The sequence below is a fragment of the Lissotriton helveticus genome, chromosome 6 (genome assembly GCF_964261635.1).
Source record: "Lissotriton helveticus chromosome 6, aLisHel1.1, whole genome shotgun sequence".
Taxonomy (NCBI): Eukaryota; Metazoa; Chordata; class Amphibia; order Caudata; family Salamandridae; genus Lissotriton; species Lissotriton helveticus.
In genome coordinates, this window is record NC_136067.1 from 682,627,852 (window position 1) to 682,655,132 (window position 27,281).

The 27,281-nt window shown below is 51.5% G+C and overlaps 19 non-coding genes and 4 pseudogenes across 19 annotated transcripts; all 23 read left to right on the forward strand.

The window, feature by feature from the left end:
* Window positions 1-874: 874 nt before the first annotated feature.
* LOC144764248 (U2 spliceosomal RNA) lies at window positions 875-1,065 on the forward strand. Its single transcript, XR_013596436.1, has one exon. It is a non-coding gene; the product is annotated as a U2 spliceosomal RNA (small nuclear RNA).
* Window positions 1,066-2,040: 975 nt separating this feature from the next.
* On the forward strand, window positions 2,041-2,231 carry LOC144764249 (U2 spliceosomal RNA). The gene has a single exon (XR_013596437.1). It is a non-coding gene; the product is annotated as a U2 spliceosomal RNA (small nuclear RNA).
* A 985-nt stretch (window positions 2,232-3,216) lies between these two features.
* Window positions 3,217-3,407, forward strand: LOC144764250 (U2 spliceosomal RNA). The gene has a single exon (XR_013596438.1). It is a non-coding gene; the product is annotated as a U2 spliceosomal RNA (small nuclear RNA).
* A 975-nt stretch (window positions 3,408-4,382) lies between these two features.
* LOC144764252 (U2 spliceosomal RNA) lies at window positions 4,383-4,573 on the forward strand. The gene has a single exon (XR_013596440.1). It is a non-coding gene; the product is annotated as a U2 spliceosomal RNA (small nuclear RNA).
* A 985-nt stretch (window positions 4,574-5,558) lies between these two features.
* LOC144764253 (U2 spliceosomal RNA) lies at window positions 5,559-5,749 on the forward strand. The gene has a single exon (XR_013596441.1). It is a non-coding gene; the product is annotated as a U2 spliceosomal RNA (small nuclear RNA).
* Window positions 5,750-6,728: 979 nt separating this feature from the next.
* LOC144764254 (U2 spliceosomal RNA) lies at window positions 6,729-6,919 on the forward strand. Its single transcript, XR_013596442.1, has one exon. It is a non-coding gene; the product is annotated as a U2 spliceosomal RNA (small nuclear RNA).
* A 985-nt stretch (window positions 6,920-7,904) lies between these two features.
* LOC144764255 (U2 spliceosomal RNA) lies at window positions 7,905-8,095 on the forward strand. The gene has a single exon (XR_013596443.1). It is a non-coding gene; the product is annotated as a U2 spliceosomal RNA (small nuclear RNA).
* Window positions 8,096-9,068: 973 nt separating this feature from the next.
* LOC144764256 (U2 spliceosomal RNA) lies at window positions 9,069-9,259 on the forward strand. The gene has a single exon (XR_013596444.1). It is a non-coding gene; the product is annotated as a U2 spliceosomal RNA (small nuclear RNA).
* A 973-nt stretch (window positions 9,260-10,232) lies between these two features.
* Window positions 10,233-10,423, forward strand: LOC144764257 (U2 spliceosomal RNA). The gene has a single exon (XR_013596445.1). It is a non-coding gene; the product is annotated as a U2 spliceosomal RNA (small nuclear RNA).
* Window positions 10,424-11,396: 973 nt separating this feature from the next.
* LOC144764537 (U2 spliceosomal RNA) lies at window positions 11,397-11,587 on the forward strand. Its single transcript, XR_013596604.1, has one exon. It is a non-coding gene; the product is annotated as a U2 spliceosomal RNA (small nuclear RNA).
* Window positions 11,588-12,018: 431 nt separating this feature from the next.
* On the forward strand, window positions 12,019-12,224 carry LOC144764393 (U2 spliceosomal RNA; annotated as a pseudogene).
* A 975-nt stretch (window positions 12,225-13,199) lies between these two features.
* Window positions 13,200-13,390, forward strand: LOC144764258 (U2 spliceosomal RNA). The gene has a single exon (XR_013596446.1). It is a non-coding gene; the product is annotated as a U2 spliceosomal RNA (small nuclear RNA).
* A 985-nt stretch (window positions 13,391-14,375) lies between these two features.
* Window positions 14,376-14,566, forward strand: LOC144764259 (U2 spliceosomal RNA). The gene has a single exon (XR_013596447.1). It is a non-coding gene; the product is annotated as a U2 spliceosomal RNA (small nuclear RNA).
* Window positions 14,567-15,545: 979 nt separating this feature from the next.
* Window positions 15,546-15,736, forward strand: LOC144764260 (U2 spliceosomal RNA). The gene has a single exon (XR_013596448.1). It is a non-coding gene; the product is annotated as a U2 spliceosomal RNA (small nuclear RNA).
* A 985-nt stretch (window positions 15,737-16,721) lies between these two features.
* LOC144764538 (U2 spliceosomal RNA) lies at window positions 16,722-16,912 on the forward strand. Its single transcript, XR_013596605.1, has one exon. It is a non-coding gene; the product is annotated as a U2 spliceosomal RNA (small nuclear RNA).
* Window positions 16,913-17,343: 431 nt separating this feature from the next.
* Window positions 17,344-17,546, forward strand: LOC144764392 (U2 spliceosomal RNA; annotated as a pseudogene).
* A 984-nt stretch (window positions 17,547-18,530) lies between these two features.
* On the forward strand, window positions 18,531-18,721 carry LOC144764261 (U2 spliceosomal RNA). The gene has a single exon (XR_013596449.1). It is a non-coding gene; the product is annotated as a U2 spliceosomal RNA (small nuclear RNA).
* A 984-nt stretch (window positions 18,722-19,705) lies between these two features.
* LOC144764493 (U2 spliceosomal RNA) lies at window positions 19,706-19,773 on the forward strand (annotated as a pseudogene).
* Window positions 19,774-21,452: 1,679 nt separating this feature from the next.
* LOC144764313 (U2 spliceosomal RNA) lies at window positions 21,453-21,631 on the forward strand (annotated as a pseudogene).
* A 982-nt stretch (window positions 21,632-22,613) lies between these two features.
* Window positions 22,614-22,804, forward strand: LOC144764265 (U2 spliceosomal RNA). The gene has a single exon (XR_013596451.1). It is a non-coding gene; the product is annotated as a U2 spliceosomal RNA (small nuclear RNA).
* Window positions 22,805-23,788: 984 nt separating this feature from the next.
* On the forward strand, window positions 23,789-23,979 carry LOC144764266 (U2 spliceosomal RNA). The gene has a single exon (XR_013596452.1). It is a non-coding gene; the product is annotated as a U2 spliceosomal RNA (small nuclear RNA).
* Window positions 23,980-24,963: 984 nt separating this feature from the next.
* On the forward strand, window positions 24,964-25,154 carry LOC144764267 (U2 spliceosomal RNA). Its single transcript, XR_013596453.1, has one exon. It is a non-coding gene; the product is annotated as a U2 spliceosomal RNA (small nuclear RNA).
* A 984-nt stretch (window positions 25,155-26,138) lies between these two features.
* LOC144764268 (U2 spliceosomal RNA) lies at window positions 26,139-26,329 on the forward strand. Its single transcript, XR_013596454.1, has one exon. It is a non-coding gene; the product is annotated as a U2 spliceosomal RNA (small nuclear RNA).
* Window positions 26,330-27,281: the final 952 nt, after the last annotated feature.

The window sequence follows — 27,281 nt, forward strand, 5'->3', positions numbered from 1 at the left end:
TTATTCATGTATTTATTTGACTTATTTGCCGCACCCGGGCCGTGCGTTATTTATTTATTCATTTATTAATTTTTCGGGTTTACGAAAAAAAAATACAAATAAAAAATTATTTCTTTTTTTCTCCCCTTCTCCATCCAGACGCTGCACTTTGAAAAGAGACAAACGTCGGAAAAAGATTGTTTTTCCAGCAGCAGACTTTCAGTGATTTTGGATCCATTTCACTGGGGAACGAATGGAAGAAGGTTCCCAGCAAGTCAGTGGGAGGGAGGGAGGGAGGCAGGCAGGCAGGCTGGCTGGCATGCAGGCTGGCAGAGAAGTGGACACTGCCCTTGGCTTCTCTGAGCAAGAAGAAAAATACAGAGTCCTTTTCCTTCTCTGCCCGCCCCGCCCGTCCCCGAACGGCCACGAACGGCCACGAACGGCCACGAACGGCCACGAACGGCCACGCCTTATCTATAGGCCTTAGGCTGCAGGGGAGCAGTGTCCCCGGCAAGCGAGGGTGAGGGGCCGGCCATATCCGGTCAGGGAGCTGTCCAGGGCATCCTGGGCTGATTCCCAGCATCCCCTGGCTGCCAGGCTTTCTGGCCAGCCGTCTGGAAGCAGTGCGCAGGAAGGGGCGGGGCATGCAAATTCTAGAAAGAGGACAACGTGGGTATGCTAAGTGACGCCTGATGAGGCGACAGCCGAGGAGGACTCTGGGAGCCGGGAGAAGGCCTGAGGCCGGGGCCTCCTTTCCACCCAGACATACTGAGCCCTTGCTGGGAGTCGGAAAAAGAGGCGGAAAGGTGGCCAGCGACGGTGCGAGGGAAGAGCCAAGTCCGGGTGAGCCAGGTAGATTGCTTCGGGAGGCGTTGATTCTGAATGGGCCCGGGTTATCGCTTCTCGGCCTTTTGGCTAAGATCAAGTGTAGTATCTGTTCTTATCAGTTTAATATCTGATACGTCCTCTATCTGGGGACCATATATTAAATTGATTTTTGGAACAGGGAGATGGAATAGGAGCTTGCTCTGTCCACTCCACGCATCAACCTGGTATTGCAGTACCTCCAGGAATGGTGCACTTCCCCACCCGGGGAAAACAATGCTGTTGAAAAATAGACGAGAAAACGAGAGTAGCGCTCCACTACCAAACCCTGTAAAGTGGCGCTATTGTGTTTGCGTGTGAATAAAAGCAAACTGGTCACCGTGTCTTGCCTTATTCATGTATTTATTTGACTTATTTGCCGCACCCGGGCCGTGCGTTATTTATTTATTTATTTATTAATTTTTCGGGTTTACGAAAAAAAAATACAAATAAAAAATTATTTCTTTTTTTCTCCCCTTCTCCATCCAGACGCTGCACTTTGAAAAGAGACAAACGTCGGAAAAAGATTGTTTTTCCAGCAGCAGACTTTCAGTGATTTTGGATCCATTTCACTGGGGAACGAATGGAAGAAGGTTCCCAGCAAGTCAGTGGGAGGGAGGGAGGGAGGAAGGGAGGGAGGCAGGCAGGCAGGCTGGCTGGCATGCAGGCTGGCAGAGAAGTGGACACTGCCCTTGGCTTCTCTGAGCAAGAAGAAAAATACAGAGTCCTTTTCCTTCTCTGCCCGCCCCGAACGGCCACGAACGGCCAAGCCTTATCTATAGGCCTTAGGCTGCAGGGGAGCAGTGTCCCCGGCAAGCGAGGGTGAGGGGCCGGCCATATCCGGTCAGGGAGCTGTCCAGGGCATCCTGGGCTGATTCCCAGCATCCCCTGGCTGCCAGGCTTTCTGGCCAGCCGTCTGGAAGCAGTGCGCAGGAAGGGGCGGGGCATGCAAATTCTAGAAAGAGGACAACGTGGGTATGCTAAGTGACGCCTGATGAGGCGACAGCCGAGGAGGACTCTGGGAGCCGGGAGAAGGCCTGAGGCCGGGGCCTCCTTTCCACCCAGACATACTGAGCCCTTGCTGGGAGTCGGAAAAAGAGGCGGAAAGGCGGCCAGCGACGGTGCGAGGGAAGAGCCAAGTCCGGGTGAGCCAGGTAGATTGCTTCGGGAGGCGTTGATTCTGAATGGGCCCGGGTTATCGCTTCTCGGCCTTTTGGCTAAGATCAAGTGTAGTATCTGTTCTTATCAGTTTAATATCTGATACGTCCTCTATCTGGGGACCATATATTAAATTGATTTTTGGAACAGGGAGATGGAATAGGAGCTTGCTCTGTCCACTCCACGCATCAACCTGGTATTGCAGTACCTCCAGGAATGGTGCACTTCCCCACCCGGGGAAAACAATGCTGTTGAAAAATAGACGAGAAAACGAGAGTAGCGCTCCACTACCAAACCCTGTAAAGTGGCGCTATTGTGTTTGCGTGTGAATAAAAGCAAACTGGTCACCGTGTCTTGCCTTATTCATGTATTTATTTGACTTATTTGCCGCACCCGGGCCGTGCGTTATTTATTTATTCATTTATTAATTTTTCGGGTTTACGAAAAAAAAATACAAATAAAAAATTATTTCTTTTTTTCTCCCCTTCTCCATCCAGACGCTGCACTTTGAAAAGAGACAAACGTCGGAAAAAGATTGTTTTTCCAGCAGCAGACTTTCAGTGATTTTGGATCCATTTCACTGGGGAACGAATGGAAGAAGGTTCCCAGCAAGTCAGTGGGAGGGAGGGAGGGAGGAAGGGAGGGAGGCAGGCAGGCAGGCTGGCTGGCATGCAGGCTGGCAGAGAAGTGGACACTGCCCTTGGCTTCTCTGAGCAAGAAGAAAAATACAGAGTCCTTTTCCTTCTCTGCCCGCCCCGCCCGTCCCCGAACGGCCACGAACGGCCAAGCCTTATCTATAGGCCTTAGGCTGCAGGGGAGCAGTGTCCCCGGCAAGCGAGGGTGAGGGGCCGGCCATATCCGGTCAGGGAGCTGTCCAGGGCATCCTGGGCTGATTCCCAGCATCCCCTGGCTGCCAGTCTTTCTGGCCAGCCGTCTGGAAGCAGTGCGCAGGAAGGGGCGGGGCATGCAAATTCTAGAAAGAGGACAACGTGGGTATGCTAAGTGACGCCTGATGAGGCGACAGCCGAGGAGGACTCTGGGAGCCGGGAGAAGGCCTGAGGCCGGGGCCTCCTTTCCACCCAGACATACTGAGCCCTTGCTGGGAGTCGGAAAAAGAGGCGGAAAGGCGGCCAGCGACGGTGCGAGGGAAGAGCCAAGTCCGGGTGAGCCAGGTAGATTGCTTCGGGAGGCGTTGATTCTGAATGGGCCCGGGTTATCGCTTCTCGGCCTTTTGGCTAAGATCAAGTGTAGTATCTGTTCTTATCAGTTTAATATCTGATACGTCCTCTATCTGGGGACCATATATTAAATTGATTTTTGGAACAGGGAGATGGAATAGGAGCTTGCTCTGTCCACTCCACGCATCAACCTGGTATTGCAGTACCTCCAGGAATGGTGCACTTCCCCACCCGGGGAAAACAATGCTGTTGAAAAATAGACGAGAAAACGAGAGTAGCGCTCCACTACCAAACCCTGTAAAGTGGCGCTATTGTGTTTGCGTGTGAATAAAAGCAAACTGGTCACCGTGTCTTGCCTTATTCATGTATTTATTTGACTTATTTGCCGCACCCGGGCCGTGCGTTATTTATTTATTCATTTATTAATTTTTCGGGTTTACGAAAAAAAAATACAAATAAAAAATTATTTCTTTTTTTCTCCCCTTCTCCATCCAGACGCTGCACTTTGAAAAGAGACAAACGTCGGAAAAAGATTGTTTTTCCAGCAGCAGACTTTCAGTGATTTTGGATCCATTTCACTGGGGAACGAATGGAAGAAGGTTCCCAGCAAGTCAGTGGGAGGGAGGGAGGGAGGAAGGGAGGGAGGCAGGCAGGCAGGCTGGCTGGCATGCAGGCTGGCAGAGAAGTGGACACTGCCCTTGGCTTCTCTGAGCAAGAAGAAAAATACAGAGTCCTTTTCCTTCTCTGCCCGCCCCGAACGGCCACGAACGGCCAAGCCTTATCTATAGGCCTTAGGCTGCAGGGGAGCAGTGTCCCCGGCAAGCGAGGGTGAGGGGCCGGCCATATCCGGTCAGGGAGCTGTCCAGGGCATCCTGGGCTGATTCCCAGCATCCCCTGGCTGCCAGTCTTTCTGGCCAGCCGTCTGGAAGCAGTGCGCAGGAAGGGGCGGGGCATGCAAATTCTAGAAAGAGGACAACGTGGGTATGCTAAGTGACGCCTGATGAGGCGACAGCCGAGGAGGACTCTGGGAGCCGGGAGAAGGCCTGAGGCCGGGGCCTCCTTTCCACCCAGACATACTGAGCCCTTGCTGGGAGTCGGAAAAAGAGGCGGAAAGGCGGCCAGCGACGGTGCGAGGGAAGAGCCAAGTCCGGGTGAGCCAGGTAGATTGCTTCGGGAGGCGTTGATTCTGAATGGGCCCGGGTTATCGCTTCTCGGCCTTTTGGCTAAGATCAAGTGTAGTATCTGTTCTTATCAGTTTAATATCTGATACGTCCTCTATCTGGGGACCATATATTAAATTGATTTTTGGAACAGGGAGATGGAATAGGAGCTTGCTCTGTCCACTCCACGCATCAACCTGGTATTGCAGTACCTCCAGGAATGGTGCACTTCCCCACCCGGGGAAAACAATGCTGTTGAAAAATAGACGAGAAAACGAGAGTAGCGCTCCACTACCAAACCCTGTAAAGTGGCGCTATTGTGTTTGCGTGTGAATAAAAGCAAACTGGTCACCGTGTCTTGCCTTATTCATGTATTTATTTGACTTATTTGCCGCACCCGGGCCGTGCGTTATTTATTTATTCATTTATTAATTTTTCGGGTTTACGAAAAAAAAATACAAATAAAAAATTATTTCTTTTTTTCTCCCCTTCTCCATCCAGACGCTGCACTTTGAAAAGAGACAAACGTCGGAAAAAGATTGTTTTTCCAGCAGCAGACTTTCAGTGATTTTGGATCCATTTCACTGGGGAACGAATGGAAGAAGGTTCCCAGCAAGTCAGTGGGAGGGAGGGAGGGAGGAAGGGAGGGAGGCAGGCAGGCAGGCTGGCTGGCATGCAGGCTGGCAGAGAAGTGGACACTGCCCTTGGCTTCTCTGAGCAAGAAGAAAAATACAGAGTCCTTTTCCTTCTCTGCCCGCCCCGCCCGTCCCCGAACGGCCACGAACGGCCAAGCCTTATCTATAGGCCTTAGGCTGCAGGGGAGCAGTGTCCCCGGCAAGCGAGGGTGAGGGGCCGGCCATATCCGGTCAGGGAGCTGTCCAGGGCATCCTGGGCTGATTCCCAGCATCCCCTGGCTGCCAGTCTTTCTGGCCAGCCGTCTGGAAGCAGTGCGCAGGAAGGGGCGGGGCATGCAAATTCTAGAAAGAGGACAACGTGGGTATGCTAAGTGACGCCTGATGAGGCGACAGCCGAGGAGGACTCTGGGAGCCGGGAGAAGGCCTGAGGCCGGGGCCTCCTTTCCACCCAGACATACTGAGCCCTTGCTGGGAGTCGGAAAAAGAGGCGGAAAGGCGGCCAGCGACGGTGCGAGGGAAGAGCCAAGTCCGGGTGAGCCAGGTAGATTGCTTCGGGAGGCGTTGATTCTGAATGGGCCCGGGTTATCGCTTCTCGGCCTTTTGGCTAAGATCAAGTGTAGTATCTGTTCTTATCAGTTTAATATCTGATACGTCCTCTATCTGGGGACCATATATTAAATTGATTTTTGGAACAGGGAGATGGAATAGGAGCTTGCTCTGTCCACTCCACGCATCAACCTGGTATTGCAGTACCTCCAGGAATGGTGCACTTCCCCACCCGGGGAAAACAATGCTGTTGAAAAATAGACGAGAAAACGAGAGTAGCGCTCCACTACCAAACCCTGTAAAGTGGCGCTATTGTGTTTGCGTGTGAATAAAAGCAAACTGGTCACCGTGTCTTGCCTTATTCATGTATTTATTTGACTTATTTGCCGCACCCGGGCCGTGCGTTATTTATTTATTCATTTATTAATTTTTCGGGTTTACGAAAAAAAAATACAAATAAAAAATTATTTCTTTTTTTCTCCCCTTCTCCATCCAGACGCTGCACTTTGAAAAGAGACAAACGTCGGAAAAAGATTGTTTTTCCAGCAGCAGACTTTCAGTGATTTTGGATCCATTTCACTGGGGAACGAATGGAAGAAGGTTCCCAGCAAGTCAGTGGGAGGGAGGGAGGGAGGAAGGGAGGGAGGCAGGCAGGCAGGCTGGCTGGCTGGCATGCAGGCTGGCAGAGAAGTGGACACTGCCCTTGGCTTCTCTGAGCAAGAAGAAAAATACAGAGTCCTTTTCCTTCTCTGCCCGCCCCGAACGGCCACGAACGGCCAAGCCTTATCTATAGGCCTTAGGCTGCAGGGGAGCAGTGTCCCCGGCAAGCGAGGGTGAGGGGCCGGCCATATCCGGTCAGGGAGCTGTCCAGGGCATCCTGGGCTGATTCCCAGCATCCCCTGGCTGCCAGTCTTTCTGGCCAGCCGTCTGGAAGCAGTGCGCAGGAAGGGGCGGGGCATGCAAATTCTAGAAAGAGGACAACGTGGGTATGCTAAGTGACGCCTGATGAGGCGACAGCCGAGGAGGACTCTGGGAGCCGGGAGAAGGCCTGAGGCCGGGGCCTCCTTTCCACCCAGACATACTGAGCCCTTGCTGGGAGTCGGAAAAAGAGGCGGAAAGGCGGCCAGCGACGGTGCGAGGGAAGAGCCAAGTCCGGGTGAGCCAGGTAGATTGCTTCGGGAGGCGTTGATTCTGAATGGGCCCGGGTTATCGCTTCTCGGCCTTTTGGCTAAGATCAAGTGTAGTATCTGTTCTTATCAGTTTAATATCTGATACGTCCTCTATCTGGGGACCATATATTAAATTGATTTTTGGAACAGGGAGATGGAATAGGAGCTTGCTCTGTCCACTCCACGCATCAACCTGGTATTGCAGTACCTCCAGGAATGGTGCACTTCCCCACCCGGGGAAAACAATGCTGTTGAAAAATAGACGAGAAAACGAGAGTAGCGCTCCACTACCAAACCCTGTAAAGTGGCGCTATTGTGTTTGCGTGTGAATAAAAGCAAACTGGTCACCGTGTCTTGCCTTATTCATGTATTTATTTGACTTATTTGCCGCACCCGGGCCGTGCGTTATTTATTTATTCATTTATTAATTTTTCGGGTTTACGAAAAAAAAATACAAATAAAAAATTATTTCTTTTTTTCTCCCCTTCTCCATCCAGACGCTGCACTTTGAAAAGAGACAAACGTCGGAAAAAGATTGTTTTTCCAGCAGCAGACTTTCAGTGATTTTGGATCCATTTCACTGGGGAACGAATGGAAGAAGGTTCCCAGCAAGTCAGTGGGAGGGAGGGAGGGAGGAAGGGAGGGAGGCAGGCAGGCAGGCTGGCTGGCATGCAGGCTGGCAGAGAAGTGGACACTGCCCTTGGCTTCTCTGAGCAAGAAGAAAAATACAGAGTCCTTTTCCTTCTCTGCCCGCCCCGCCCGTCCCCGAACGGCCACGAACGGCCAAGCCTTATCTATAGGCCTTAGGCTGCAGGGGAGCAGTGTCCCCGGCAAGCGAGGGTGAGGGGCCGGCCATATCCGGTCAGGGAGCTGTCCAGGGCATCCTGGGCTGATTCCCAGCATCCCCTGGCTGCCAGTCTTTCTGGCCAGCCGTCTGGAAGCAGTGCGCAGGAAGGGGCGGGGCATGCAAATTCTAGAAAGAGGACAACGTGGGTATGCTAAGTGACGCCTGATGAGGCGACAGCCGAGGAGGACTCTGGGAGCCGGGAGAAGGCCTGAGGCCGGGGCCTCCTTTCCACCCAGACATACTGAGCCCTTGCTGGGAGTCGGAAAAAGAGGCGGAAAGGCGGCCAGCGACGGTGCGAGGGAAGAGCCAAGTCCGGGTGAGCCAGGTAGATTGCTTCGGGAGGCGTTGATTCTGAATGGGCCCGGGTTATCGCTTCTCGGCCTTTTGGCTAAGATCAAGTGTAGTATCTGTTCTTATCAGTTTAATATCTGATACGTCCTCTATCTGGGGACCATATATTAAATTGATTTTTGGAACAGGGAGATGGAATAGGAGCTTGCTCTGTCCACTCCACGCATCAACCTGGTATTGCAGTACCTCCAGGAATGGTGCACTTCCCCACCCGGGGAAAACAATGCTGTTGAAAAATAGACGAGAAAACGAGAGTAGCGCTCCACTACCAAACCCTGTAAAGTGGCGCTATTGTGTTTGCGTGTGAATAAAAGCAAACTGGTCACCGTGTCTTGCCTTATTCATGTATTTATTTGACTTATTTGCCGCACCCGGGCCGTGCGTTATTTATTTATTCATTTATTAATTTTTCGGGTTTACGAAAAAAAAATACAAATAAAAAATTATTTCTTTTTTTCTCCCCTTCTCCATCCAGACGCTGCACTTTGAAAAGAGACAAACGTCGGAAAAAGATTGTTTTTCCAGCAGCAGACTTTCAGTGATTTTGGATCCATTTCACTGGGGAACGAATGGAAGAAGGTTCCCAGCAAGTCAGTGGGAGGGAGGGAGGGAGGCAGGCAGGCAGGCTGGCTGGCATGCAGGCTGGCAGAGAAGTGGACACTGCCCTTGGCTTCTCTGAGCAAGAAGAAAAATACAGAGTCCTTTTCCTTCTCTGCCCGCCCCGCCCGTCCCCGAACGGCCACGAACGGCCAAGCCTTATCTATAGGCCTTAGGCTGCAGGGGAGCAGTGTCCCCGGCAAGCGAGGGTGAGGGGCCGGCCATATCCGGTCAGGGAGCTGTCCAGGGCATCCTGGGCTGATTCCCAGCATCCCCTGGCTGCCAGTCTTTCTGGCCAGCCGTCTGGAAGCAGTGCGCAGGAAGGGGCGGGGCATGCAAATTCTAGAAAGAGGACAACGTGGGTATGCTAAGTGACGCCTGATGAGGCGACAGCCGAGGAGGACTCTGGGAGCCGGGAGAAGGCCTGAGGCCGGGGCCTCCTTTCCACCCAGACATACTGAGCCCTTGCTGGGAGTCGGAAAAAGAGGCGGAAAGGCGGCCAGCGACGGTGCGAGGGAAGAGCCAAGTCCGGGTGAGCCAGGTAGATTGCTTCGGGAGGCGTTGATTCTGAATGGGCCCGGGTTATCGCTTCTCGGCCTTTTGGCTAAGATCAAGTGTAGTATCTGTTCTTATCAGTTTAATATCTGATACGTCCTCTATCTGGGGACCATATATTAAATTGATTTTTGGAACAGGGAGATGGAATAGGAGCTTGCTCTGTCCACTCCACGCATCAACCTGGTATTGCAGTACCTCCAGGAATGGTGCACTTCCCCACCCGGGGAAAACAATGCTGTTGAAAAATAGACGAGAAAACGAGAGTAGCGCTCCACTACCAAACCCTGTAAAGTGGCGCTATTGTGTTTGCGTGTGAATAAAAGCAAACTGGTCACCGTGTCTTGCCTTATTCATGTATTTATTTGACTTATTTGCCGCACCCGGGCCGTGCGTTATTTATTTATTCATTTATTAATTTTTCGGGTTTACGAAAAAAAAATACAAATAAAAAATTATTTCTTTTTTTCTCCCCTTCTCCATCCAGACGCTGCACTTTGAAAAGAGACAAACGTCGGAAAAAGATTGTTTTTCCAGCAGCAGACTTTCAGTGATTTTGGATCCATTTCACTGGGGAACGAATGGAAGAAGGTTCCCAGCAAGTCAGTGGGAGGGAGGGAGGGAGGCAGGCAGGCAGGCTGGCTGGCATGCAGGCTGGCAGAGAAGTGGACACTGCCCTTGGCTTCTCTGAGCAAGAAGAAAAATACAGAGTCCTTTTCCTTCTCTGCCCGCCCCGCCCGTCCCCGAACGGCCACGAACGGCCAAGCCTTATCTATAGGCCTTAGGCTGCAGGGGAGCAGTGTCCCCGGCAAGCGAGGGTGAGGGGCCGGCCATATCCGGTCAGGGAGCTGTCCAGGGCATCCTGGGCTGATTCCCAGCATCCCCTGGCTGCCAGGCTTTCTGGCCAGCCGTCTGGAAGCAGTGCGCAGGAAGGGGCGGGGCATGCAAATTCTAGAAAGAGGACAACGTGGGTATGCTAAGTGACGCCTGATGAGGCGACAGCCGAGGAGGACTCTGGGAGCCGGGAGAAGGCCTGAGGCCGGGGCCTCCTTTCCACCCAGACATACTGAGCCCTTGCTGGGAGTCGGAAAAAGAGGCGGAAAGGCGGCCAGCGACGGTGCGAGGGAAGAGCCAAGTCCGGGTGAGCCAGGTAGATTGCTTCGGGAGGCGTTGATTCTGAATGGGCCCGGGTTATCGCTTCTCGGCCTTTTGGCTAAGATCAAGTGTAGTATCTGTTCTTATCAGTTTAATATCTGATACGTCCTCTATCTGGGGACCATATATTAAATTGATTTTTGGAACAGGGAGATGGAATAGGAGCTTGCTCTGTCCACTCCACGCATCAACCTGGTATTGCAGTACCTCCAGGAATGGTGCACTTCCCCACCCGGGGAAAACAATGCTGTTGAAAAATAGACGAGAAAACGAGAGTAGCGCTCCACTACCAAACCCTGTAAAGTGGCGCTATTGTGTTTGCGTGTGAATAAAAGCAAACTGGTCACCGTGTCTTGCCTTATTCATGTATTTATTTGACTTATTTGCCGCACCCGGGCCGTGCGTTATTTATTTATTCATTTATTAATTTTTCGGGTTTACGAAAAAAAAATACAAATAAAAAATTATTTCTTTTTTTCTCCCCTTCTCCATCCAGACGCTGCACTTTGAAAAGAGACAAACGTCGGAAAAAGATTGTTTTTCCAGCAGCAGACTTTCAGTGATTTTGGATCCATTTCACTGGGGAACGAATGGAAGAAGGTTCCCAGCAAGTCAGTGGGAGGGAGGGAGGGAGGCAGGCAGGCAGGCTGGCTGGCATGCAGGCTGGCAGAGAAGTGGACACTGCCCTTGGCTTCTCTGAGCAAGAAGAAAAATACAGAGTCCTTTTCCTTCTCTGCCCGCCCCGCCCGTCCCCGAACGGCCACGAACGGCCAAGCCTTATCTATAGGCCTTAGGCTGCAGGGGAGCAGTGTCCCCGGCAAGCGAGGGTGAGGGGCCGGCCATATCCGGTCAGGGAGCTGTCCAGGGCATCCTGGGCTGATTCCCAGCATCCCCTGGCTGCCAGGCTTTCTGGCCAGCCGTCTGGAAGCAGTGCGCAGGAAGGGGCGGGGCATGCAAATTCTAGAAAGAGGACAACGTGGGTATGCTAAGTGACGCCTGATGAGGCGACAGCCGAGGAGGACTCTGGGAGCCGGGAGAAGGCCTGAGGCCGGGGCCTCCTTTCCACCCAGACATACTGAGCCCTTGCTGGGAGTCGGAAAAAGAGGCGGAAAGGTGGCCAGCGACGGTGCGAGGGAAGAGCCAAGTCCGGGTGAGCCAGGTAGATTGCTTCGGGAGGCGTTGATTCTGAATGGGCCCGGGTTATCGCTTCTCGGCCTTTTGGCTAAGATCAAGTGTAGTTTCACTTGCCTCCCCTAGGGGAGGGCGGTCAGTTGGGATGTGCTCATTGAACTTTGTGTGTCAATGATATTCCCAATACGTAGAAACGAGATTCGGTTCCGGATCGACAATGACAGCAATGTCATTACGCATATGACAGTAATGTCATAACGTTTTTAGTAGCCTGGCATGCTGGACTGTTGGGCAGTACCCCAGTGGGGGCTGACTGGCAGGCCGGCTGAATGGCGATTTTTTTCGTAGGTCAGCAGGCGAGACTGGGCTGCTGTGCCAACCGGCTTTGTTTGACAACCGGGCTGATGACCTTGGATGGAACGACAGGGCCGAACGGCATGGCTGGAAGGCTAAGTCGCCCCCCTGTCCAGGCGAACCCTCCTAGGTCCGACCGGCACAAGGCCAACCAGCTAATGGCTGTCTGCGGATTGGTTCCCCGCTTTCAGCTGGGCTGGTTGGCTGCTGGATGGAGGTAGTAGCAGGACAGACCGGGGTTGGCTGAAAAGATAAGCCATGCCTAGTACCCCCTGGGCAAGTAGGCCAGGCGAGACGGCTCGGTTGAAGGGCAAGGCCGGTGGGTGTGGCAGACTGGCCAGACCTGCTGACTGAGGGTGTGACGGGTAGGACAAAAAAAAAAAAAAAAAAAATCTGTTCTTATCAGTTTAATATCTGATACGTCCTCTATCTGGGGACCATATATTAAATTGATTTTTGGAACAGGGAGATGGAATAGGAGCTTGCTCTGTCCACTCCACGCATCAACCTGGTATTGCAGTACCTCCAGGAATGGTGCACTTCCCCACCCGGGGAAAACAATGCTGTTGAAAAATAGACGAGAAAACGAGAGTAGCGCTCCACTACCAAACCCTGTAAAGTGGCGCTATTGTGTTTGCGTGTGAATAAAAGCAAACTGGTCACCGTGTCTTGCCTTATTCATGTATTTATTTGACTTATTTGCCGCACCCGGGCCGTGCGTTATTTATTTATTTATTTATTAATTTTTCGGGTTTACGAAAAAAAAATACAAATAAAAAATTATTTCTTTTTTTCTCCCCTTCTCCATCCAGACGCTGCACTTTGAAAAGAGACAAACGTCGGAAAAAGATTGTTTTTCCAGCAGCAGACTTTCAGTGATTTTGGATCCATTTCACTGGGGAACGAATGGAAGAAGGTTCCCAGCAAGTCAGTGGGAGGGAGGGAGGGAGGAAGGGAGGGAGGCAGGCAGGCAGGCTGGCTGGCATGCAGGCTGGCAGAGAAGTGGACACTGCCCTTGGCTTCTCTGAGCAAGAAGAAAAATACAGAGTCCTTTTCCTTCTCTGCCCGCCCCGAACGGCCACGAACGGCCAAGCCTTATCTATAGGCCTTAGGCTGCAGGGGAGCAGTGTCCCCGGCAAGCGAGGGTGAGGGGCCGGCCATATCCGGTCAGGGAGCTGTCCAGGGCATCCTGGGCTGATTCCCAGCATCCCCTGGCTGCCAGGCTTTCTGGCCAGCCGTCTGGAAGCAGTGCGCAGGAAGGGGCGGGGCATGCAAATTCTAGAAAGAGGACAACGTGGGTATGCTAAGTGACGCCTGATGAGGCGACAGCCGAGGAGGACTCTGGGAGCCGGGAGAAGGCCTGAGGCCGGGGCCTCCTTTCCACCCAGACATACTGAGCCCTTGCTGGGAGTCGGAAAAAGAGGCGGAAAGGCGGCCAGCGACGGTGCGAGGGAAGAGCCAAGTCCGGGTGAGCCAGGTAGATTGCTTCGGGAGGCGTTGATTCTGAATGGGCCCGGGTTATCGCTTCTCGGCCTTTTGGCTAAGATCAAGTGTAGTATCTGTTCTTATCAGTTTAATATCTGATACGTCCTCTATCTGGGGACCATATATTAAATTGATTTTTGGAACAGGGAGATGGAATAGGAGCTTGCTCTGTCCACTCCACGCATCAACCTGGTATTGCAGTACCTCCAGGAATGGTGCACTTCCCCACCCGGGGAAAACAATGCTGTTGAAAAATAGACGAGAAAACGAGAGTAGCGCTCCACTACCAAACCCTGTAAAGTGGCGCTATTGTGTTTGCGTGTGAATAAAAGCAAACTGGTCACCGTGTCTTGCCTTATTCATGTATTTATTTGACTTATTTGCCGCACCCGGGCCGTGCGTTATTTATTTATTCATTTATTAATTTTTCGGGTTTACGAAAAAAAAATACAAATAAAAAATTATTTCTTTTTTTCTCCCCTTCTCCATCCAGACGCTGCACTTTGAAAAGAGACAAACGTCGGAAAAAGATTGTTTTTCCAGCAGCAGACTTTCAGTGATTTTGGATCCATTTCACTGGGGAACGAATGGAAGAAGGTTCCCAGCAAGTCAGTGGGAGGGAGGGAGGGAGGAAGGGAGGGAGGCAGGCAGGCAGGCTGGCTGGCATGCAGGCTGGCAGAGAAGTGGACACTGCCCTTGGCTTCTCTGAGCAAGAAGAAAAATACAGAGTCCTTTTCCTTCTCTGCCCGCCCCGCCCGTCCCCGAACGGCCACGAACGGCCAAGCCTTATCTATAGGCCTTAGGCTGCAGGGGAGCAGTGTCCCCGGCAAGCGAGGGTGAGGGGCCGGCCATATCCGGTCAGGGAGCTGTCCAGGGCATCCTGGGCTGATTCCCAGCATCCCCTGGCTGCCAGTCTTTCTGGCCAGCCGTCTGGAAGCAGTGCGCAGGAAGGGGCGGGGCATGCAAATTCTAGAAAGAGGACAACGTGGGTATGCTAAGTGACGCCTGATGAGGCGACAGCCGAGGAGGACTCTGGGAGCCGGGAGAAGGCCTGAGGCCGGGGCCTCCTTTCCACCCAGACATACTGAGCCCTTGCTGGGAGTCGGAAAAAGAGGCGGAAAGGCGGCCAGCGACGGTGCGAGGGAAGAGCCAAGTCCGGGTGAGCCAGGTAGATTGCTTCGGGAGGCGTTGATTCTGAATGGGCCCGGGTTATCGCTTCTCGGCCTTTTGGCTAAGATCAAGTGTAGTATCTGTTCTTATCAGTTTAATATCTGATACGTCCTCTATCTGGGGACCATATATTAAATTGATTTTTGGAACAGGGAGATGGAATAGGAGCTTGCTCTGTCCACTCCACGCATCAACCTGGTATTGCAGTACCTCCAGGAATGGTGCACTTCCCCACCCGGGGAAAACAATGCTGTTGAAAAATAGACGAGAAAACGAGAGTAGCGCTCCACTACCAAACCCTGTAAAGTGGCGCTATTGTGTTTGCGTGTGAATAAAAGCAAACTGGTCACCGTGTCTTGCCTTATTCATGTATTTATTTGACTTATTTGCCGCACCCGGGCCGTGCGTTATTTATTTATTCATTTATTAATTTTTCGGGTTTACGAAAAAAAAATACAAATAAAAAATTATTTCTTTTTTTCTCCCCTTCTCCATCCAGACGCTGCACTTTGAAAAGAGACAAACGTCGGAAAAAGATTGTTTTTCCAGCAGCAGACTTTCAGTGATTTTGGATCCATTTCACTGGGGAACGAATGGAAGAAGGTTCCCAGCAAGTCAGTGGGAGGGAGGGAGGGAGGGAGGAAGGGAGGGAGGCAGGCAGGCAGGCTGGCTGGCATGCAGGCTGGCAGAGAAGTGGACACTGCCCTTGGCTTCTCTGAGCAAGAAGAAAAATACAGAGTCCTTTTCCTTCTCTGCCCGCCCCGAACGGCCACGAACGGCCAAGCCTTATCTATAGGCCTTAGGCTGCAGGGGAGCAGTGTCCCCGGCAAGCGAGGGTGAGGGGCCGGCCATATCCGGTCAGGGAGCTGTCCAGGGCATCCTGGGCTGATTCCCAGCATCCCCTGGCTGCCAGTCTTTCTGGCCAGCCGTCTGGAAGCAGTGCGCAGGAAGGGGCGGGGCATGCAAATTCTAGAAAGAGGACAACGTGGGTATGCTAAGTGACGCCTGATGAGGCGACAGCCGAGGAGGACTCTGGGAGCCGGGAGAAGGCCTGAGGCCGGGGCCTCCTTTCCACCCAGACATACTGAGCCCTTGCTGGGAGTCGGAAAAAGAGGCGGAAAGGCGGCCAGCGACGGTGCGAGGGAAGAGCCAAGTCCGGGTGAGCCAGGTAGATTGCTTCGGGAGGCGTTGATTCTGAATGGGCCCGGGTTATCGCTTCTCGGCCTTTTGGCTAAGATCAAGTGTAGTATCTGTTCTTATCAGTTTAATATCTGATACGTCCTCTATCTGGGGACCATATATTAAATTGATTTTTGGAACAGGGAGATGGAATAGGAGCTTGCTCTGTCCACTCCACGCATCAACCTGGTATTGCAGTACCTCCAGGAATGGTGCACTTCCCCACCCGGGGAAAACAATGCTGTTGAAAAATAGACGAGAAAACGAGAGTAGCGCTCCACTACCAAACCCTGTAAAGTGGCGCTATTGTGTTTGCGTGTGAATAAAAGCAAACTGGTCACCGTGTCTTGCCTTATTCATGTATTTATTTGACTTATTTGCCGCACCCGGGCCGTGCGTTATTTATTTATTCATTTATTAATTTTTCGGGTTTACGAAAAAAAAATACAAATAAAAAATTATTTCTTTTTTTCTCCCCTTCTCCATCCAGACGCTGCACTTTGAAAAGAGACAAACGTCGGAAAAAGATTGTTTTTCCAGCAGCAGACTTTCAGTGATTTTGGATCCATTTCACTGGGGAACGAATGGAAGAAGGTTCCCAGCAAGTCAGTGGGAGGGAGGGAGGGAGGAAGGGAGGGAGGCAGGCAGGCAGGCTGGCTGGCATGCAGGCTGGCAGAGAAGTGGACACTGCCCTTGGCTTCTCTGAGCAAGAAGAAAAATACAGAGTCCTTTTCCTTCTCTGCCCGCCCCGCCCGTCCCCGAACGGCCACGAACGGCCAAGCCTTATCTATAGGCCTTAGGCTGCAGGGGAGCAGTGTCCCCGGCAAGCGAGGGTGAGGGGCCGGCCATATCCGGTCAGGGAGCTGTCCAGGGCATCCTGGGCTGATTCCCAGCATCCCCTGGCTGCCAGTCTTTCTGGCCAGCCGTCTGGAAGCAGTGCGCAGGAAGGGGCGGGGCATGCAAATTCTAGAAAGAGGACAACGTGGGTATGCTAAGTGACGCCTGATGAGGCGACAGCCGAGGAGGACTCTGGGAGCCGGGAGAAGGCCTGAGGCCGGGGCCTCCTTTCCACCCAGACATACTGAGCCCTTGCTGGGAGTCGGAAAAAGAGGCGGAAAGGCGGCCAGCGACGGTGCGAGGGAAGAGCCAAGTCCGGGTGAGCCAGGTAGATTGCTTCGGGAGGCGTTGATTCTGAATGGGCCCGGGTTATCGCTTCTCGGCCTTTTGGCTAAGATCAAGTGTAGTTTCACTTGCCTCCCCTAGGGGAGGGCGGTCAGTTGGGATGTGCTCATTGAACTTTGTGTGTCAATGATATTCCCAATACGTAGAAACGAGATTCGGTTCCGGATCGACAATGACAGCAATGTCATTACGCATATGACAGTAATGTCATAACGTTTTTAGTAGCCTGGCATGCTGGACTGTTGGGCAGTACCCCAGTGGGGGCTGACTGGCAGGCCGGCTGAATGGCGATTTTTTTCGTAGGTCAGCAGGCGAGACTGGGCTGCTGTGCCAACCGGCTTTGTTTGACAACCGGGCTGATGACCTTGGATGGAACGACAGGGCCGAACGGCATGGCTGGAAGGCTAAGTCGCCCCCCTGTCCAGGCGAACCCTCCTAGGTCCGACCGGCACAAGGCCAACCAGCTAATGGCTGTCTGCGGATTGGTTCCCCGCTTTCAGCTGGGCTGGTTGGCTGCTGGATGGAGGTAGTAGCAGGACAGACCGGGGTTGGCTGAAAAGATAAGCCATGCCTAGTACCCCCTGGGCAAGTAGGCCAGGCGAGACGGCTCGGTTGAAGGGCAAGGCCGGTGGGTGTGGCAGACTGGCCAGACCTGCTGACTGAGGGTGTGACGGGTAGGACAAAAAAAAAAAAAAAAATCTGTTCTTATCAGTTTAATATCTGATACGTCCTCTATCTGGGGACCATATATTAAATTGATTTTTGGAACAGGGAGATGGAATAGGAGCTTGCTCTGTCCACTCCACGCATCAACCTGGTATTGCAGTACCTCCAGGAATGGTGCACTTCCCCACCCGGGGAAAACAATGCTGTTGAAAAATAGACGAGAAAACGAGAGTAGCGCTCCACTACCAAACCCTGTAAAGTGGCGCTATTGTGTTTGCGTGTGAATAAAAGCAAACTGGTCACCGTGTCTTGCCTTATTTATGTATTTATTTGACTTATTTGCCCCACCCGGGCCGTGCGTTATTTATTTATTTATTTATTAATTTTTCGGGTTTACGAAAAAAATGCAAATAAAAAATTATTTCTTTTTTTCTCCCCTTCTCCATCCAGACGCTGCACTTTGAAAAGAGACAAAGGTCGGAAAAAGACTGTTTTTCCAGCAGCAGAGTTTCGTTGGTTTTGGATCCATTTCACTGGGGAACGAATGGAAGAAGGTTCCCAGCAAGTCAGTGGGAGGGAGGGAGGGAGGGAGGGAGGGAGGGAGGGAGGCAGGCAGGCTGGCTGGCTGGCTGGCTGGCTGAGAAGTGGACACTGCCCTTGGCTTCTCTGAGCAAGAAGAAAAATACAGAGTCCTTTTCCTTCTCTGCCCGCCCCGCACGGCCACGAACGGCCACGCCTTATCTATAGGCCTTAGGCTGCAGGGGAGTAGTGTCCCCGGCAAGCGAGGGTGAGGGGCCAGGGGGCGGCCATTTCCGGTCAGGGAGCTGTCCAGGGCATCCTGGGCTGATTCCCAGCATCCCCTGGCTGCCAGGCTTTCTGGCCAGCCGGCTGGAAGCAGTGCGCAGGAAGGGGCGGGGCATGCAAATACTAGAAAGAGGACAACGTGGGTATGCTAAGTGACGCCTAATGAGGCGACAGCCCAGGAGGACTCTGGGAGCCGGGAGAAGGCCTGAGGCCGGGGCCTCCTTTCCACCGGCACATGATGAGCTCTTGCTGGGAGTCTGAAAAAGAGGCGAAAGGGCGTCCAGCGGCGATGCAAGGGAAGACCCCGGTCCGGGTCAGCCAGGTGGATTTCTTCGGGAGGCGTTAATTCTGGCACCATTCTGGTTATCGCTTCTCGGCCTTTTGGCTAAGATCAAGTGTAGTATCTGTTCTTATCAGTTTAATATCTGATACGTCCTCTATCTGGGGACCATATATTAAATTGATTTTTGGAACAGGGAGATGGAATAGGAGCTTGCTCTGTCCACTCCACGCATCAACCTGGTATTGCAGTACCTCCAGGAATGGTGCACTTCCCCACCCGGGGAAAACAATGCTGTTGAAAAATAGACGAGAAAACGAGAGTAGCGCTCCACTACCAAACCCTGTAAAGTGGCGCTATTGTGTTTGCGTGTGAATAAAAGCAAACTGGTCACCGTGTCTTGCCTTATTTATGTATTTATTTGACTTATTTGCCCCACCCGGGCCGTGCGTTATTTATTTATTTATTTATTAATTTTTCGGGTTTACGAAAAAAATGCAAATAAAAAATTATTTCTTTTTTTCTCCCCTTCTCCATCCAGACGCTGCACTTTGAAAAGAGACAAAGGTCGGAAAAAGACTGTTTTTCCAGCAGCAGAGTTTCGTTGGTTTTGGATCCATTTCACTGGGGAACGAATGGAAGAAGGTTCCCAGCAAGTCAGTGGGAGGGAGGGAGGGAGGGAGGGAGGGAGGGAGGGAGGCAGGCAGGCTGGCTGGCTGGCTGGCTGGCTGAGAAGTGGACACTGCCCTTGGCTTCTCTGAGCAAGAAGAAAAATACAGAGTCCTTTTCCTTCTCTGCCCGCCCCGCACGGCCACGAACGGCCACGCCTTATCTATAGGCCTTAGGCTGCAGGGGAGTAGTGTCCCCGGCAAGCGAGGGTGAGGGGCCAGGGGGCGGCCATTTCCGGTCAGGGAGCTGTCCAGGGCATCCTGGGCTGATTCCCAGCATCCCCTGGCTGCCAGGCTTTCTGGCCAGCCGGCTGGAAGCAGTGCGCAGGAAGGGGCGGGGCATGCAAATACTAGAAAGAGGACAACGTGGGTATGCTAAGTGACGCCTAATGAGGCGACAGCCCAGGAGGACTCTGGGAGCCGGGAGAAGGCCTGAGGCCGGGGCCTCCTTTCCACCGGCACATGATGAGCTCTTGCTGGGAGTCTGAAAAAGAGGCGAAAGGGCGTCCAGCGGCGATGCAAGGGAAGACCCCGGTCCGGGTCAGCCAGGTGGATTTCTTCGGGAGGCGTTAATTCTGGCACCATTCTGGTTATCGCTTCTCGGCCTTTTGGCTAAGATCAAGTGTAGTATCTGTTCTTCCAGATAAATAACCACCTCTCCAAAGAAGTACAAATAGGCACAGGAGTCAGACAGGGTTGCCCACTATCACCAGCACTGTTCATCTGTGCACTAGAACCACTCCTAGCAACCCTGAGAAAAGACAAGGTAATAAAAGGAATCTTTGTCCCGGGGGCAGGGGGAAATAAAGCAAAATGCATAGCCTATATGGATGATATAACCATATTATGCCCAGACCCACAGTCAGTCTCAAGAACAATTCTACATTGCAACATCTTTGCACAAGCATCAGGACTAAAACTAAACCTAGACAAAACAACCTGCCTTACAGTAGGGAATTGGAACAACTTGGCAAAAATACCAGTTAAAACCACCAAACAACCAACAAAGATACTAGGAGTCAGGTTCTCAGAAGACACTTCAGGAGAAGACAATTGGACAGAAGTCAAAAATAAGATAAACCAAAAAATTGGACTATGGAAAAGTAGATCCTTAAGCCTGGTAGGAAAAATACTGGTAATTAAAGCGGTCCTGCTCCCTTTGATGCTATACTATGCAGTGATTTTTCCTCCCTCCAAAGAGACACTCAAGAGTCTGCAGAAAACAATTTTTGACTTCTTTTGGTCCTCCAAAATGGAAAAACTTAAAAGAGAGATAGTTTACAAAAGCTTAGAAAATGGGGGCAAGGGAGTGCCAAACCTATACCTCTTCTTCCTCGTCACGTACACCAGCCTATGTCTAAATGCAATTAGAGAAAGAAGGAACATTGCAGCACACTTCATCAGATATGGAGCTGCAAACATTTTTAGAACAGCAAAACTATTAGAACAAGACAACAGACTACCCACAGCTTTTGTCCCTCCAAAAATGTACAACATTATAGATGACTTTCTGAAAAGTATGAAGAAAATACAACTGAAACCAGAGGACTTCATACACAGAATGGCCCTGAAAGAAGCCATACAAGACAAAGAAATTATGACACCTGCAAACAACCTCAATGAAAAACTCTCCAAAAAAGCATGGACAATGGCGAACAGCAAGGAGATCACCAATAGCCAAAAGGACCTGGCATGGCTAACCATCCACAAGGCTCTACCAGTAAAAAGCTTCCAACATAAGAGAGGACTAGCAAAGCAATCTACCTGCCCAAGAGACAATTGTAAAGCGGAAGAATCAGTACTCCATTTCCTCTGGAACTGCTACTTTGCACAGCTAACATGGAAAACCATTGGTCCCCTGATAAAAGGGATCACAGGACAAAACAACATAAACTATGAACTCATCCTGTATGGTTTCCCCACAACATGTACTAAAGACAAACACAACCTACTTCTGAAAATCATATCATGTGTGAAAGAAAGTTTATGGACCACAAGAAACCTAGGAGTCTACCAACACAAGACCTTCTCCACCAAAGATTGTATAAATATTGCATTGGATAAAATAATGGTTTTTTATTATGTGGACATTAAAAAACAAGGCAAACTACAAGCAGAAAAAATATGGAAACAAAAAAAATGGGCAGAATGGGTAACTTAAAAAATATTTAGGAAAACACTTTAGCATAAAAGTGTTTTCTCTTACAATGAAACATATCTCGATGGAAAACTGACAGGTCTCTGCCTGCGTGCAACACCTAGTCCAGTTAAAAAGTATGCCACCCACAATGGGATTGGTTAACATGTATCTATGACAAAACAATTTTTCTAAATAAAGTATATTTTTTCAAAAAAAAAAAAAAAATCTGTTCTTATCAGTTTAATATCTGATACGTCCTCTATCTGGGGACCATATATTAAATTGATTTTTGGAACAGGGAGATGGAATAGGAGCTTGCTCTGTCCACTCCACGCATCAACCTGGTATTGCAGTACCTCCAGGAATGGTGCACTTCCCCACCCGGGGAAAACAATGCTGTTGAAAAATAGACGAGAAAACGAGAGTAGCGCTCCACTACCAAACCCTGTAAAGTGGCGCTATTGTGTTTGCGTGTGAATAAAAGCAAACTGGTCACCGTGTCTTGCCTTATTTATGTATTTATTTGACTTATTTGCCCCACCCGGGCCGTGCGTTATTTATTTATTTATTTATTAATTTTTCGGGTTTACGAAAAAAATGCAAATAAAAAATTATTTCTTTTTTTCTCCCCTTCTCCATCCAGACGCTGCACTTTGAAAAGAGACAAAGGTCGGAAAAAGACTGTTTTTCCAGCAGCAGAGTTTCGTTGGTTTTGGATCCATTTCACTGGGGAACGAATGGAAGAAGGTTCCCAGCAAGTCAGTGGGAGGGAGGGAGGGAGGGAGGGAGGCAGGCAGGCTGGCTGGCTGGCTGGCTGGCTGAGAAGTGGACACTGCCCTTGGCTTCTCTGAGCAAGAAGAAAAATACAGAGTCCTTTTCCTTCTCTGCCCGCCCCGCCCGTCCCCGAACGGCCACGAACGGCCAAGCCTTATCTATAGGCCTTAGGCTGCAGGGGAGTAGTGTCCCCGGCAAGCGAGGGTGAGGGGCCAGGGGGCGGCCATTTCCGGTCAGGGAGCTGTCCAGGGCATCCTGGGCTGATTCCCAGCATCCCCTGGCTGCCAGGCTTTCTGGCCAGCCGGCTGGAAGCAGTGCGCAGGAAGGGGCGGGGCATGCAAATACTAGAAAGAGGACAACGTGGGTATGCTAAGTGACGCCTAATGAGGCGACAGCCCAGGAGGACTCTGGGAGCCGGGAGAAGGCCTGAGGCCGGGGCCTCCTTTCCACCGGCACATGATGAGCTCTTGCTGGGAGTCTGAAAAAGAGGCGAAAGGGCGTCCAGCGGCGATGCAAGGGAAGACCCCGGTCCGGGTCAGCCAGGTGGATTTCTTCGGGAGGCGTTAATTCTGGCACCATTCTGGTTATCGCTTCTCGGCCTTTTGGCTAAGATCAAGTGTAGTATCTGTTCTTATCAGTTTAATATCTGATACGTCCTCTATCTGGGGACCATATATTAAATTGATTTTTGGAACAGGGAGATGGAATAGGAGCTTGCTCTGTCCACTCCACGCATCAACCTGGTATTGCAGTACCTCCAGGAATGGTGCACTTCCCCACCCGGGGAAAACAATGCTGTTGAAAAATAGACGAGAAAACGAGAGTAGCGCTCCACTACCAAACCCTGTAAAGTGGCGCTATTGTGTTTGCGTGTGAATAAAAGCAAACTGGTCACCGTGTCTTGCCTTATTTATGTATTTATTTGACTTATTTGCCCCACCCGGGCCGTGCGTTATTTATTTATTTATTTATTAATTTTTCGGGTTTACGAAAAAAATGCAAATAAAAAATTATTTCTTTTTTTCTCCCCTTCTCCATCCAGACGCTGCACTTTGAAAAGAGACAAAGGTCGGAAAAAGACTGTTTTTCCAGCAGCAGAGTTTCGTTGGTTTTGGATCCATTTCACTGGGGAACGAATGGAAGAAGGTTCCCAGCAAGTCAGTGGGAGGGAGGGAGGGAGGGAGGGAGGGAGGGAGGGAGGCAGGCAGGCTGGCTGGCTGGCTGGCTGGCTGAGAAGTGGACACTGCCCTTGGCTTCTCTGAGCAAGAAGAAAAATACAGAGTCCTTTTCCTTCTCTGCCCGCCCCGCACGGCCACGAACGGCCACGCCTTATCTATAGGCCTTAGGCTGCAGGGGAGTAGTGTCCCCGGCAAGCGAGGGTGAGGGGCCAGGGGGCGGCCATTTCCGGTCAGGGAGCTGTCCAGGGCATCCTGGGCTGATTCCCAGCATCCCCTGGCTGCCAGGCTTTCTGGCCAGCCGGCTGGAAGCAGTGCGCAGGAAGGGGCGGGGCATGCAAATACTAGAAAGAGGACAACGTGGGTATGCTAAGTGACGCCTAATGAGGCGACAGCCCAGGAGGACTCTGGGAGCCGGGAGAAGGCCTGAGGCCGGGGCCTCCTTTCCACCGGCACATGATGAGCTCTTGCTGGGAGTCTGAAAAAGAGGCGAAAGGGCGTCCAGCGGCGATGCAAGGGAAGACCCCGGTCCGGGTCAGCCAGGTGGATTTCTTCGGGAGGCGTTAATTCTGGCACCATTCTGGTTATCGCTTCTCGGCCTTTTGGCTAAGATCAAGTGTAGTATCTGTTCTTATCAGTTTAATATCTGATACGTCCTCTATCTGGGGACCATATATTAAATTGATTTTTGGAACAGGGAGATGGAATAGGAGCTTGCTCTGTCCACTCCACGCATCAACCTGGTATTGCAGTACCTCCAGGAATGGTGCACTTCCCCACCCGGGGAAAACAATGCTGTTGAAAAATAGACGAGAAAACGAGAGTAGCGCTCCACTACCAAACCCTGTAAAGTGGCGCTATTGTGTTTGCGTGTGAATAAAAGCAAACTGGTCACCGTGTCTTGCCTTATTTATGTATTTATTTGACTTATTTGCCCCACCCGGGCCGTGCGTTATTTATTTATTTATTTATTAATTTTTCGGGTTTACGAAAAAAATGCAAATAAAAAATTATTTCTTTTTTTCTCCCCTTCTCCATCCAGACGCTGCACTTTGAAAAGAGACAAAGGTCGGAAAAAGACTGTTTTTCCAGCAGCAGAGTTTCGTTGGTTTTGGATCCATTTCACTGGGGAACGAATGGAAGAAGGTTCCCAGCAAGTCAGTGGGAGGGAGGGAGGGAGGGAGGGAGGGAGGGAGGGAGGCAGGCAGGCTGGCTGGCTGGCTGGCTGGCTGAGAAGTGGACACTGCCCTTGGCTTCTCTGAGCAAGAAGAAAAATACAGAGTCCTTTTCCTTCTCTGCCCGCCCCGCACGGCCACGAACGGCCACGCCTTATCTATAGGCCTTAGGCTGCAGGGGAGTAGTGTCCCCGGCAAGCGAGGGTGAGGGGCCAGGGGGCGGCCATTTCCGGTCAGGGAGCTGTCCAGGGCATCCTGGGCTGATTCCCAGCATCCCCTGGCTGCCAGGCTTTCTGGCCAGCCGGCTGGAAGCAGTGCGCAGGAAGGGGCGGGGCATGCAAATACTAGAAAGAGGACAACGTGGGTATGCTAAGTGACGCCTAATGAGGCGACAGCCCAGGAGGACTCTGGGAGCCGGGAGAAGGCCTGAGGCCGGGGCCTCCTTTCCACCGGCACATGATGAGCTCTTGCTGGGAGTCTGAAAAAGAGGCGAAAGGGCGTCCAGCGGCGATGCAAGGGAAGACCCCGGTCCGGGTCAGCCAGGTGGATTTCTTCGGGAGGCGTTAATTCTGGCACCATTCTGGTTATCGCTTCTCGGCCTTTTGGCTAAGATCAAGTGTAGTATCTGTTCTTATCAGTTTAATATCTGATACGTCCTCTATCTGGGGACCATATATTAAATTGATTTTTGGAACAGGGAGATGGAATAGGAGCTTGCTCTGTCCACTCCACGCATCAACCTGGTATTGCAGTACCTCCAGGAATGGTGCACTTCCCCACCCGGGGAAAACAATGCTGTTGAAAAATAGACGAGAAAACGAGAGTAGCGCTCCACTACCAAACCCTGTAAAGTGGCGCTATTGTGTTTGCGTGTGAATAAAAGCAAACTGGTCACCGTGTCTTGCCTTATTTATGTATTTATTTGACTTATTTGCCCCACCCGGGCCGTGCGTTATTTATTTATTTATTTATTAATTTTTCGGGTTTACGAAAAAAATGCAAATAAAAAATTATTTCTTTTTTTCTCCCCTTCTCCATCCAGACGCTGCACTTTGAAAAGAGACAAAGGTCGGAAAAAGACTGTTTTTCCAGCAGCAGAGTTTCGTTGGTTTTGGATCCATTTCACTGGGGAACGAATGGAAGAAGGTTCCCAGCAAGTCAGTGGGAGGGAGGGAGGGAGGGAGGGAGGGAGGGAGGGAGGCAGGCAGGCTGGCTGGCTGGCTGGCTGGCTGAGAAGTGGACACTGCCCTTGGCTTCTCTGAGCAAGAAGAAAAATACAGAGTCCTTTTCCTTCTCTGCCCGCCCCGCACGGCCACGAACGGCCACGCCTTATCTATAGGCCTTAGGCTGCAGGGGAGTAGTGTCCCCGGCAAGCGAGGGTGAGGGGCCAGGGGGCGGCCATTTCCGGTCAGGGAGCTGTCCAGGGCATCCTGGGCTGATTCCCAGCATCCCCTGGCTGCCAGGCTTTCTGGCCAGCCGGCTGGAAGCAGTGCGCAGGAAGGGGCGGGGCATGCAAATACTAGAAAGAGGACAACGTGGGTATGCTAAGTGACGCCTAATGAGGCGACAGCCCAGGAGGACTCTGGGAGCCGGGAGAAGGCCTGAGGCCGGGGCCTCCTTTCCACCGGCACATGATGAGCTCTTGCTGGGAGTCTGAAAAAGAGGCGAAAGGGCGTCCAGCGGCGATGCAAGGGAAGACCCCGGTCCGGGTCAGCCAGGTGGATTTCTTCGGGAGGCGTTAATTCTGGCACCATTCTGGTTATCGCTTCTCGGCCTTTTGGCTAAGATCAAGTGTAGTATCTGTTCTTATCAGTTTAATATCTGATACGTCCTCTATCTGGGGACCATATATTAAATTGATTTTTGGAACAGGGAGATGGAATAGGAGCTTGCTCTGTCCACTCCACGCATCAACCTGGTATTGCAGTACCTCCAGGAATGGTGCACTTCCCCACCCGGGGAAAACAATGCTGTTGAAAAATAGACGAGAAAACGAGAGTAGCGCTCCACTACCAAACCCTGTAAAGTGGCGCTATTGTGTTTGCGTGTGAATAAAAGCAAACTGGTCACCGTGTCTTGCCTTATTTATGTATTTATTTGACTTATTTGCCCCACCCGGGCCGTGCGTTATTTATTTATTTATTTATTAATTTTTCGGGTTTACGAAAAAAATGCAAATAAAAAATTATTTCTTTTTTTCTCCCCTTCTCCATCCAGACGCTGCACTTTGAAAAGAGACAAAGGTCGGAAAAAGACTGTTTTTCCAGCAGCAGAGTTTCGTTGGTTTTGGATCCATTTCACTGGGGAACGAATGGAAGAAGGTTCCCAGCAAGTCAGTGGGAGGGAGGGAGGGAGGGAGGGAGGGAGGGAGGGAGGCAGGCAGGCTGGCTGGCTGGCTGGCTGGCTGAGAAGTGGACACTGCCCTTGGCTTCTCTGAGCAAGAAGAAAAATACAGAGTCCTTTTCCTTCTCTGCCCGCCCCGCACGGCCACGAACGGCCACGCCTTATCTATAGGCCTTAGGCTGCAGGGGAGTAGTGTCCCCGGCAAGCGAGGGTGAGGGGCCAGGGGGCGGCCATTTCCGGTCAGGGAGCTGTCCAGGGCATCCTGGGCTGATTCCCAGCATCCCCTGGCTGCCAGGCTTTCTGGCCAGCCGGCTGGAAGCAGTGCGCAGGAAGGGGCGGGGCATGCAAATACTAGAAAGAGGACAACGTGGGTATGCTAAGTGACGCCTAATGAGGCGACAGCCCAGGAGGACTCTGGGAGCCGGGAGAAGGCCTGAGGCCGGGGCCTCCTTTCCACCGGCACATGATGAGCTCTTGCTGGGAGTCTGAAAAAGAGGCGAAAGGGCGTCCAGCGGCGATGCAAGGGAAGACCCCGGTCCGGGTCAGCCAGGTGGATTTCTT